The 9,972-nt window shown below is 51.6% G+C and overlaps 1 long non-coding RNA gene across 2 annotated transcripts; it reads left to right on the top strand.

Annotated features, from left to right (window-relative positions):
* The first annotated feature begins 652 nt into the window (after positions 1 to 652).
* Positions 653 to 8,613, top strand: LOC105494967 (uncharacterized). 2 transcript variants are annotated; one of them, XR_011621340.1, is made up of 5 exons: positions 653 to 808; positions 1,596 to 1,639; positions 2,747 to 2,786; positions 3,902 to 5,052; positions 8,115 to 8,613. It is a non-coding gene; the product is annotated as an uncharacterized lncRNA (long non-coding RNA). The 2 variants fall into 2 exon arrangements; XR_011621339.1 differs by lacking the exon at positions 653 to 808 and having other exon boundaries at positions 1,372 to 1,639.
* Positions 8,614 to 9,972: the final 1,359 nt, after the last annotated feature.

The raw sequence follows: 9,972 nt of genomic DNA, 5'->3' as shown, positions 1-9,972 counted from the left end.
GGCTGTGAAGATTAAATGTGGTTCCATAGATAAAGCACTTGGCATGCTGGCTGGGTCACAGTGAAGCGTGAAGGAAATGAGGGCTGCTCTCGTTCTGTTCTGTCGCATCTGTGTGTGGGGTGAGGGAGTGGGGTGGCAGGAGAGCGACCAGTGACACAGGCCTCCCATGGATGCTGAGGCACTGAGCTGGACGGAGATGCACCAGATGATGTGGCATCCCTCTTGAAATCTTGGGGGATACAGAGACAGAGAACCAGGCAGGGTTGGGGAAGCTCCGGATCCTGACTCTGCCTCTGCCTCCCCAGGTTATCCCCTTCTCCATCCCCCGGGCAGAGTGTGCCATCAAAGACATATACAGGGGGGATGTTTACTGATGGAGGGGCCACTCTTCTAGAGAAGCTGTACATTATCTGCTGGGACTCAGGGGTGGGGCATGGTGGAAACAAGGTAGGGGAGGGGGCTGGAGCCAACCTGAGTCCCAGGAGGGAAACTGGGGGCCTGGGCTGGGATGGCTCTGGCTAACAGTGTGACCTTATGCAGCAAGCCACCCACTGCGCCTGTCTTTAGGATGCACCTGTTCCGGGGGGTGGGGCTGAGAGCAGAAGCGCATCTTTGGGTTTGGCCTTCTTCTTGTCTACAGAGTAGAAGTTGGTTGGCTGTGGGGCAGGCCATTGGCTAAAGGCTGTGATTGACCCATCTGTGACTGGTTCCTCAGAGAGGGGGACATTGTGGATCCTAGCGTAAAGGGCATGGTCAACCAGCTCTGCCTGCCAGACCCTGTCAAGTGTTTCTTGGCCTGGTTCCCAAGGTACATAGTAAATGCGGGCCCTGGTTAGGGAGGGCTTTGGAAGGGCAGGGGCACAGGGAGTAGGAAGGGCTCAGAAAGCAGAGGGAGCCCACAGAAGGAGAGGAAGTGGGGTCAGAGAGAAGGATGAGACCCAGAGAATGGTGGTAAGCTCAGAGAGGGGTTCAAATGGGGAAGAAGAATGAAGGGCTGGGTAGACGGTGGCTCCTGTCTGTAATCCCAGTACTTTGGGAGGCCAAGGTAGGAAGATCACTTGAGCCCAGGAGTTTGAGACCAGCCTGGGCAACACAGTGACACTCCATTCTCTAAAAAGAATGGGGGAAAAAAAAAAACACAACTAGCTGGGCATGGTGGTGCATGCCTGTGGTCCCAGCTACTCAGGAGGCTGAGGTGGGAGGATTGCTTGAGCCCAGAAGGTGAAGGCTGCAGTGAGCTGAGATTGTGCACTGCACTCCAGCTTGGATGACAAGTAAGACTCTGTCTAAAAAAAAATTAATTAAAAAAAATAGTGAAAGAAGGGGATGGGGCTAAAAGAGTAGGGGTGCTCACAGAGAGGGGAGGGGGTTTCAGAGAGGAGGCTCAGAAAGGGGGAAGGGCATTTGGAGGGCTGCAGGGCTGGTGTGAGCTCGGAGAAGCTCAGGGCTTGGTGAAGTGGTGTAGGCTTGTTGAGGATCGGAGGGTTCCATGTCAGTGTGTTGATTCATGCCACCCTTCTTGGACCCCCTCCCGGGCAGGCTGGCTGTTTCCCTGTGGGTTCTGAAGTTGAACTCACCATCTCATCCCCCTCTAGGATCCCCGAACTAGCCAGCATCTTGAAGAGATTCGTGGAGTGGGGTGAGTCTCCCTAGGGCCAGCTTCTACCCACAAGGGTTGTCCATGGGATGGTGGGAATTGAGGAGGGGCATGTGGCTAGAGTTGGTGTCCACTTAGAGGGGGAACTATTTAGATTTTGGACTTTAATTAGTGTTTATGTTAGTTAATTAGTGATTATGCCTGACATTAGCGTTATATTGAGACTTTGATTGGTGTTGGGACTTGATTTGGAGTGAAGATCTGAATTAAGGCCGGGTGTGGTGGCTCATGCCTGTGATCCCAGCACTTTGGGAGGCCGAACGGGAAGGATCATTTGAGGCCAGGGATTTAAGACCAGCCAGGACAACATGATGAAAACTGTCCCTACTAAAAATACAAAAATCAGCAGGTGTGATGGCATGTGCCTGTATCCCAGCTACTCGGGAGGCTGAGGCATGAGAATCATTTGAACCCAGGAGGTGGAGGTTGCAGTGAGCCAAGATGGTGCCACTGTACTCTAACCTGGGTGATAGAGACTCCGTCTCAAGGAAAAAAAAAAAAAAATTCTGAATTAAGGCTAAACTAGGTTGAGGTAAAGTGTGGGGCTGAAGTTGAGATTAGGTTTTATTTGGGGTTGGGCTTAAGACTGAGGCTGGGGTTGCAGTCGGTTTGGGTTGGGGTTGGGGCAAAGATAGATTTGGAAGTGGGTTGGGACTGAGGTTGGAGTTGGGGTGGGGCTAGAGTTAGGGTTAGAGATGAGGTCGGGAGAGGATTCTGGTGTGGGCTTGGGTTTGCTGTTGGGCTTGGCCTGGTGGGGTTGGTGTTGAGATGCTGGCAGAATTGTGTTGGAGTGGCCTGAGGGCTAACTGGGTGCCTCACAGATTAGGGTAAGGAGCCTGTGGCCTTTGAGGGAGCCCCTGAGTTCCTGCGACCGGTGGAATGAAGGGTGGATTGACCAGAGGATGTATACTCTTGGGGACCTTGGGCAGGCAAGATGTCTTGGCCAGGGACAAGACACAGGGTCACTCCCATCCCATCAGTTGATTTGCAGTGTGCACTGAGGCCTTGGGTGCCATGTCCCCATTTGCATAAAAGGGGTCCCTCCCATGCTGACCTTTGAATTTCTCAGAGTCTTCCTCGTTCTTTCAGGACACCCAAGAAACTGCGGGAGCAGCACACAGCAGTGGAGGTAATGCATGCCTGGGAAGACCTTGAGGGGCTGCTGGAGCCGGGGCTGCAGACACCTGGGTAGTGCCCTGAGTGGTCAGAGTTATGGCCTGGCCTGCAGAGGAGGCCCAACTGGACCTGGGTGGGGCGCTTGGTGACCTCAGAAGTTATTCTAGTCTATCTCCCTAGAGCATTGTCCGCAAATCCTTGTGACCTGAGATTCAGCTTCCCATTCCTTCACCTCTGTCCCTGGGAAGACCCTGAACCTCCACAGGTATCTCAGGCTCATAGCCTGAGACTTCCTCCTGGTGTGCAACTCAGTGCTGCCTGGCAGCATCTGACCTTGTCTGGCAAACAGTAACCCCTGCTCGTCCTAGCCTTCCCACCCCTCACTGTCCCCTGCAGGAATATCAGCAAGAGTTCATAGCCAAGTGGAGGTCCCTGGACCTGGATGTGCTGCTGGTGCCAGTTCTGGGCTCTGCCTTCTATATAGGCTCTTCCTCCCTAGCACAGTGGGTCCTGGTGGGGTTGAGACTGGGAGTCCAGGACTCCTGAGTCCTGCCCCAGCCTCTGTGATCTTGCTCTCTGTCTCCATTCACTTTTTAAAAATATTTCTTAAATTGAGATAAAAGTCAGATAACACAAATTCACTATTTTAAAGTGTACAATTAAGTGGTTTTTAGTATTTCAAAATGTTGTGCAACCACCACCATTGTAAAATGTCTGAACATTTCTGTCACCCTGAAAGGAAAACTTGTACCTGTTAGCAATTTCCATTCACTTTGAACCATATGGAAGTATAATTCACACGCAATAAAATTCACCGATTTTAAGTGTAATTTGATGAATTTTGACAAATGTATACAGTTGTATAACCACCACTATAATCAGAAATACAGAATATATTTTTAGAATTTATAGGATATATATTCCATCACCCCCAAATTTCCCTCATGTTTCTGCAGTACACTCTATCCCTAACCCCAGCACCCACCGATCTGCTTTCTGTCACCATAGTTTTGCCTTTTCTAGAATTTCATACAAATGGAATCAAAGGGTATGAAGCTTTTGTGTTTGGCTTCTTCCACTTAGCACATCCATTTACTCCTTTTTTTTTTTTTTTTTTTTTTGAGACAGAGTCTTGGTCTGTCACCCAGGCTGGAGTGCAGTGGCACAGTCTCGACTCACTGCAACCTCCTCTGCCTCCTGGTTTCAAGCAATTCTCCTGCCTCAGCCTCCCAAGTAGCTGGGAATTACAGGTATGTGCACCACCATGCCTGGCTAATTTTTGTATTTTTAGTAGAGACACGGTTGTGCCATGTTGGCCAGGCTGGTCTTGAACTCCCAACCTCAGGTGATCCACCCACCTCAGCCTCCCAAAGTGCTGGCATTACAGGCGTGAGCCACCCTGCCCGGCCCATCCATTTACTCTTAACATGTTCTCTGCTGCCCCACTTCAAAAGGTGTCTTCAGCCCAGCCTGCCCAAAACATGGGCTCAGGACAGGGTAGTATCTGGGGCATCCCTGGGTCCCATGCAGAGGTGCTGGTCTCCAAGGTGCTGCCCAAGGCAGGATGAAACTCAGTTCCAAATCCGAACCTGACTCCTCTCCCCTGACCTTAAGAACATGTCCTCCTGGGTCCCCCCACCGTGGCCAGCCAAAAGGCGCATCCCACGCCTGACTCTCCCTACACACTGCTGGCTGCTGCCGAAGAGCTGTCCTTTCAACTCCAGGTGGCGCTGTACACCCCTACTATCTTGAAGTCCGGTGCACAGGAAGGCATGGGCTGAATCCTCTGCCATCCACTAGCTGTGTAGCCTTGGAAAAGGCCCTAATCCTGCCGCCTCGATTTCCTCACTTGTACACAGTCAATAGTAATCCCCACCTCACAGAGTGGAGAGGATTCAAGGAATCAGCAATGTGATGAGGCCAGCACAGTGTCTGGCACTAAGTAAGGCTTCTGCAATGCAGATTCCCTCCTTCCCTTCACCCTGGGGAGAGCCTGAGGCCATTGTCAAGATGACTCCTGACGCAAACTGGCTGCTCCGAGCCCAGAGCGCTGAAGTTCCAGAAGGACCGGGAGGGGGCGCCCACCCACATTCTTCTGCAGCTGAGTCCGCGCTGACGATTTCCTGGGCTTTTCTGGATCTTCCTACAGAAAGCCAGTCTTACATGACCTTGTACAACCTCCTGGACTTTCCCGCGGGCGCGGTGCCTGTCAGGACGAGGGGAAACTGGCCTTCTACAAGGGGTACTACGGAGATAGTTCTGACAAAAATTTCTCGGAGGTCAGTTTCCTTCTCCGAGCCTCTCCCGCAGCGGGGACTAACCAGGGCTGGTTCTATCCGGGTTGGGGCCCGTGGCGGGTGGTGGTGGGAGAGAGTAGGGCGGGGGCTGGTGTTTACCCTTCGGCACTTATGCTACTTTCACCCCAACCCCTGAGGACACATCATTTGACCTTCATGACAGCCCCACCATGTCAGGGGAGAAAACTTTGCAAAACCAGTGGTTTTCTTTGCATTTCTTCGTCTCCTCCTCCTCCTCCTCCTCCTACGAAGAAGAAAGAAGAAGAAGAGAAGAAGACCTACTCCTCACGACAGATCCTAGAGCCTCCTCCTCCGCTCCCTCCTCCTCCTCCTCTCCTCTCTCCTCTCTTCCTCCTCCTCCTCTCTCCTTCTCCTCCTCTCTTCTCCTCTTCTCCTCCTCCTCCTTCTCCTTCTCTTCCTTCCTCCTCCTCCTCCTCCTTCTCCTTCTCCTCCTTCCTCCTCCTCCTTCTCCTCCTTCCTCCTCCTCCTTCCTCCTCTTCCTCCTCCTCCTTCTCCTTCTTCCTCCTCCTCTTCTTCCTTCTCCTTCTCCTCCTTCCTCCTCCTCCTCTTCCTCCTCTTCTCCTCCTCCTCCTCCTCCTCCTTCTCCTCCTCCTTCTCCTTCTCCTCCTTCTTCTCCTCCTCTCCTCCTCCTCCTTCTCCTCCTTCCTCCTCCTTCTCCTTCTCCTCCTTCCTCCTCCTCCTCCTTCTCCTTCTCCTCCTTCCTCCTCCTCCTCCTTCTCCTCCTTCCTCCTCCTCCTCCTCTCCTCCTTCCTCCTCCTTCTCCTTCTTCCTCCTCCTCCTTCCTCCTCCTTCTCCTTCTCCTCCTCCTCCTTCTCCTTCTCCTCCTTGCTCCTCCTCCTCCTCCTTCCTCCTCCTCCTCCTTCTCCTCCTTCTTCCTCCTCCTCCTCCTCTCCCTTCCTCCTCCTCCTCCTCCTTCTCCTTCTCCTCCTTCCTCCTCATCCCTCCTCCTCCTTCTCCTTCTTCCTCCTCTTCTTCCTTCTCCTTCTCCTCCTTCCCTCCTCCTCCTCCTCTTTCTCCTCCTCCTCCTTCTCCTTCTCCTCCTTCTCCTCCTTCTCCTTCTCCTCCTTCCTCCTCCTTCCTCCTCCTCCTCCTTCTCCTTCTCCTCCTTCCTCCTCCTTCTTCTTCTCCTCCTTCCTCCTCCTCCTTCTCCTTCCTCCTCCTTCTTCCTCCTTCTCCTCCTTCCTCCTCCTCCTTCTCCTCCTTCCTCCTCCTCCTTCTCCTCCTTCCTCCTCCTCCTCCTTCTCCTCCTTCCTCCTCCTCCTCCTTCTCCTTCTCCTCCTTCTTCCTCCTCCTCCTTCTCCTCCTTCCTCCTCCTTCCTCCTCCTCCTCCTCCTTCCTCCTCCTCCTCCTTCTCCTCCTTCCTCCTCCTCCTTCTCCTTCTCCTTCTCCTCCTTGCTCCTCCTCCTCCTTCTCCTCCTTCCTCCTCCTTCTCCTTCTCCTCCTTCCTCCTCCTCCTCCTCTTCCTTCTCCTTCTCCTTCACCTTCTTTTTTGAGATAGAGTCTTGCTCTATCACCCAGGCTGGAGTGCAGTGGCACAATCTCGCTCACTGCAACCTCTGCCTCTTGGGTTCAAGTGATTCTCCTGCCTCAGCCTCCCAAGTAGCTGGGACTACAGGCATGCACCACCACACTCGGCTAATTTTTGTAACTTTAGTAGAGACGGAGTTTCACCATGTTGGCCAGGCTGGTCTCAAACTTCTGGCCTCAAGTGATCCGCCTGCCTCGGCCTCCCAAAGTGCTGGGATTACAGGTGTGAGCCATTGCGCCTGGACTTCTTTGCATTGCTGTAGGTAAAAATGATCGCAGAGGCAGGGAGGGCAGAGCAGGGCAAAAGCCACTGGTTATGAGCTTACTGTGTATCTGCTCTGGATATGACCTCTCTTGAGACCTCTGCTTCTTCACCAGGAAAATGGGAATAAAAACATCTACTTTGTAGGGTTGTGCTAAAGGTTACTTAATTTGAAAAAGAGAATGAAGCAATTTGCATAAGGTCTTATGTGTAGGAAGTGTTCAATAAATACTATGATTAGTAAGTCAAAGGTGGTTTCATGAAAGAAAATATTACCAAATATTTAACTGCAGGGTCTAAAATAACACACCTGACTTTGGTGAGAGAGAGAAGAAGATAGAGGAAGAGAAAGAGGCCGACTCTGAAACATATGCACGTATCTGAGTCAGACATTAAGTAACTTACTTTTTCTGGAAATTGATTTTAGTACTAGAGTTACCCAGTGGAACTGCTGACCTGAATTCTGAGAAAATAACAATAATGACACTATCTCATGTGTCTTGAGCACTTACTCTGTTCCAGGAGCTATTTAAAAGTGCCATGTATAAATATTAAATCATTAAATTCCATAAGTCTCCTGTGAGGTTTTTTAAATGAGGAAAATGGAGGCACAGACAGATTAAGGGACAGGGCCAAAGCCACACAGCCAATTGAAGTGGAGGAGCTAGGACTTGAAGGAGGTGATCTGACTCCAGAGACAAAGGCAAATAAGGCCTCAAATGATATCATCAGAAGGCAAAGAAAACAGGTTTGAATTCCTAAAAGGATGTTTGGATTTCATGGCGGGGACTCAGGCTTAGCCCCCGTGTTCCTGGGCCTGTTTTGGGCCAAGGCAATGCTTTCACTGTGGAAGGGTAACCAGGCTATGGATCAGGGATTAGCACGCTCTTCTTTCTCTTGCTTGAACATTGGGTGGATGCTCAGCTTTTTCTTTCATCATTATAATCAGCATTCTGCACAGGGAGCAAGTTTTACATGTTAACCCTGGAGCACTATGGACAATAAAATCAGAACAGTCTTTTCAGGTTTCACCAAGAGCTTAGGAAGCCTGGAATTCTGAGAGCTAGATCATCTTTACCTTAATATTGATTGGGAAAGGGATATTTGGACTAAAGCATCACCTAGACCCACCCTTGGTACAGAGGCCCAGAATAGCATGGGTGATGAACAGAGCCAGGCAAGGGGCCTGTGAGCAGGAAGCAGGCTCTGAGTTCCCGACCTTCTCTCCTGGCAGGCAGTGAGAGGATCCATCGGACTTCCGGTGGCTGTGCAGTGCATTGCTTTGCCATGGGAAGAGGAGATATGTCTCCGGTTCATGAAGGAGGTGAACACGTTGGTCAAGAATCAGAGGGGGCCCAAGTGACAGGCTCCTTTAACGGAGTAACAGCTCAAGAGACATGGGGCTGGTTGTGGTGGCTCATACCTGTAATCCCAGCAGTTTGGGAGGCAGAGGCTGGCAGATCACTTGAGGCCACGAGTTTGAGACCAACCTGGGCAACATAGTGAGACCTTCTAAACATTTTCTTGGTGTTACTCCTGTAGCTCCTCACCCAAGTGTCCTCCTGATGCCCCTTCCTTCTCATGAATACCATGTCCTCCTTATGTCTCCTCCTTCTGGAACCCCCACCAGGTTCCTTTTATTTGTTGGTCCCTTTGCGTGGATGTTCAGTATTCCTCAGATGGGCCCAGGATGGGGAGCAGCGTGAGGAGCTCAATAAACATTTTCTGACTGGCCCCGGCCTCATAATCTCTGGTCTGGGTGAGGCTGTAACCTCCTGGAAGTCTTCTGCCTCCAGCTGCTTTCCTCCAACTCAGCCCCCCTGATGCTACCCCAGACTGCAGTGGGGAAAGAGCCCCAAACAAAGAGGCTGGAGATCTGGGTCCAAGTCCTGGCTCTGTCCCTGACTTGCTGTGTGATGCTGGGAAGTTCCTTCATCTCTCTGGACCTGAGTTTCCTCATCTGAGTTTCACATTGAGGGGGTTAGATTTGATAAGGTCTGTGGTACCTACCAGCTTGACCATTCTGTGAGCTGTGATTTCTAGGCACTGCCCTGATTAAGAACTTGCCATGATTCCCACTGACGTCTGGAGAGGGCTCCAGAGAGCAAGGCTGAGACAGTGGAACCCAGTCATAGTGGAGCTTGGGTTAGGACCTAAACCCCTGGCTCACAGTTCAGTGCTTTTGCCGCAAAACACCAGTTCCTGGGTCTGACATCAGCATGTCTTCAGGATCCTCCATAGCCTCGTCTCCCATGGCTCCACCACAGCACTGCCTCCTTCCGTTGCCTCAAACTGGAGCCTTCTCACCAGCACAAGCCCACCTTATGCTTCTTCTGGCTCTGTGTCGCTGTTCAGACTGTTCCCTCCACCTGGACCCCATTGCTGTCTTCTCTGTCCTTCAAACCCTGTATCAAATACCACTTTCTCCAGAAAGCCTTTCCTGATCTCTCCAACATAACCCGCCCCCCCCCATTATTTTCCCCTCATCTGAACTCTCTTGAGATCCTCCTCCCATCAAATCTCTCCCTTCCCCCATCCCATTCCTCTTTGTAGCCCTACTTCCGCCAACTATGCAAATTAATGAACTCACTTTTCCCTGTGCTTAATAGCACAGACCTTCTGAAGACAATGCAAAGGAATGGAATTCATCCATCCACGCTACATTTTTTGAGTACCCCCTCTGAACACAAATGTGAAATTTCAGGCAGAAAAAAGCCTGACTTAAAAGAATTTAACTCAGATGAAGACTCCAGGAACTGCACAGCAGAGGGGGCAACCCTGCCTCTGTCTCCCATAGAAGGAACCACTTGGGGTGTCCAGGTGCAGGATGGACAGGGCTATTGCTGACGTCACCTGTCCCCCCACATCAACTCTACCACAGAGTCTGAGATCTCTGCAGGAGAGGGAGCTTCAGAGTTTCCCCTCAGATGGGGTTAGTAGGGCTGGTGCCCTGTCTTCCCTGCCCTGTACCAGGTCTGAGTAGCTTGGAAAAGGTGGGAGATCTCCTGCCTCTTCTTCCTGCATCCCATTGCTGGTTGCGGTATTCTGGGCACCAGGGGGCACCATTGAGCTTCACAAGGCCCAGACAGCCC

Source organism: Macaca nemestrina, chromosome 1, assembly GCF_043159975.1.
Source record: "Macaca nemestrina isolate mMacNem1 chromosome 1, mMacNem.hap1, whole genome shotgun sequence".
NCBI lineage: Eukaryota > Metazoa > Chordata > Mammalia > Primates > Cercopithecidae > Macaca > Macaca nemestrina.
Note: the sequence above shows the minus strand (reverse complement) of the source record. Positions and strands in the feature narration are given on the sequence as shown.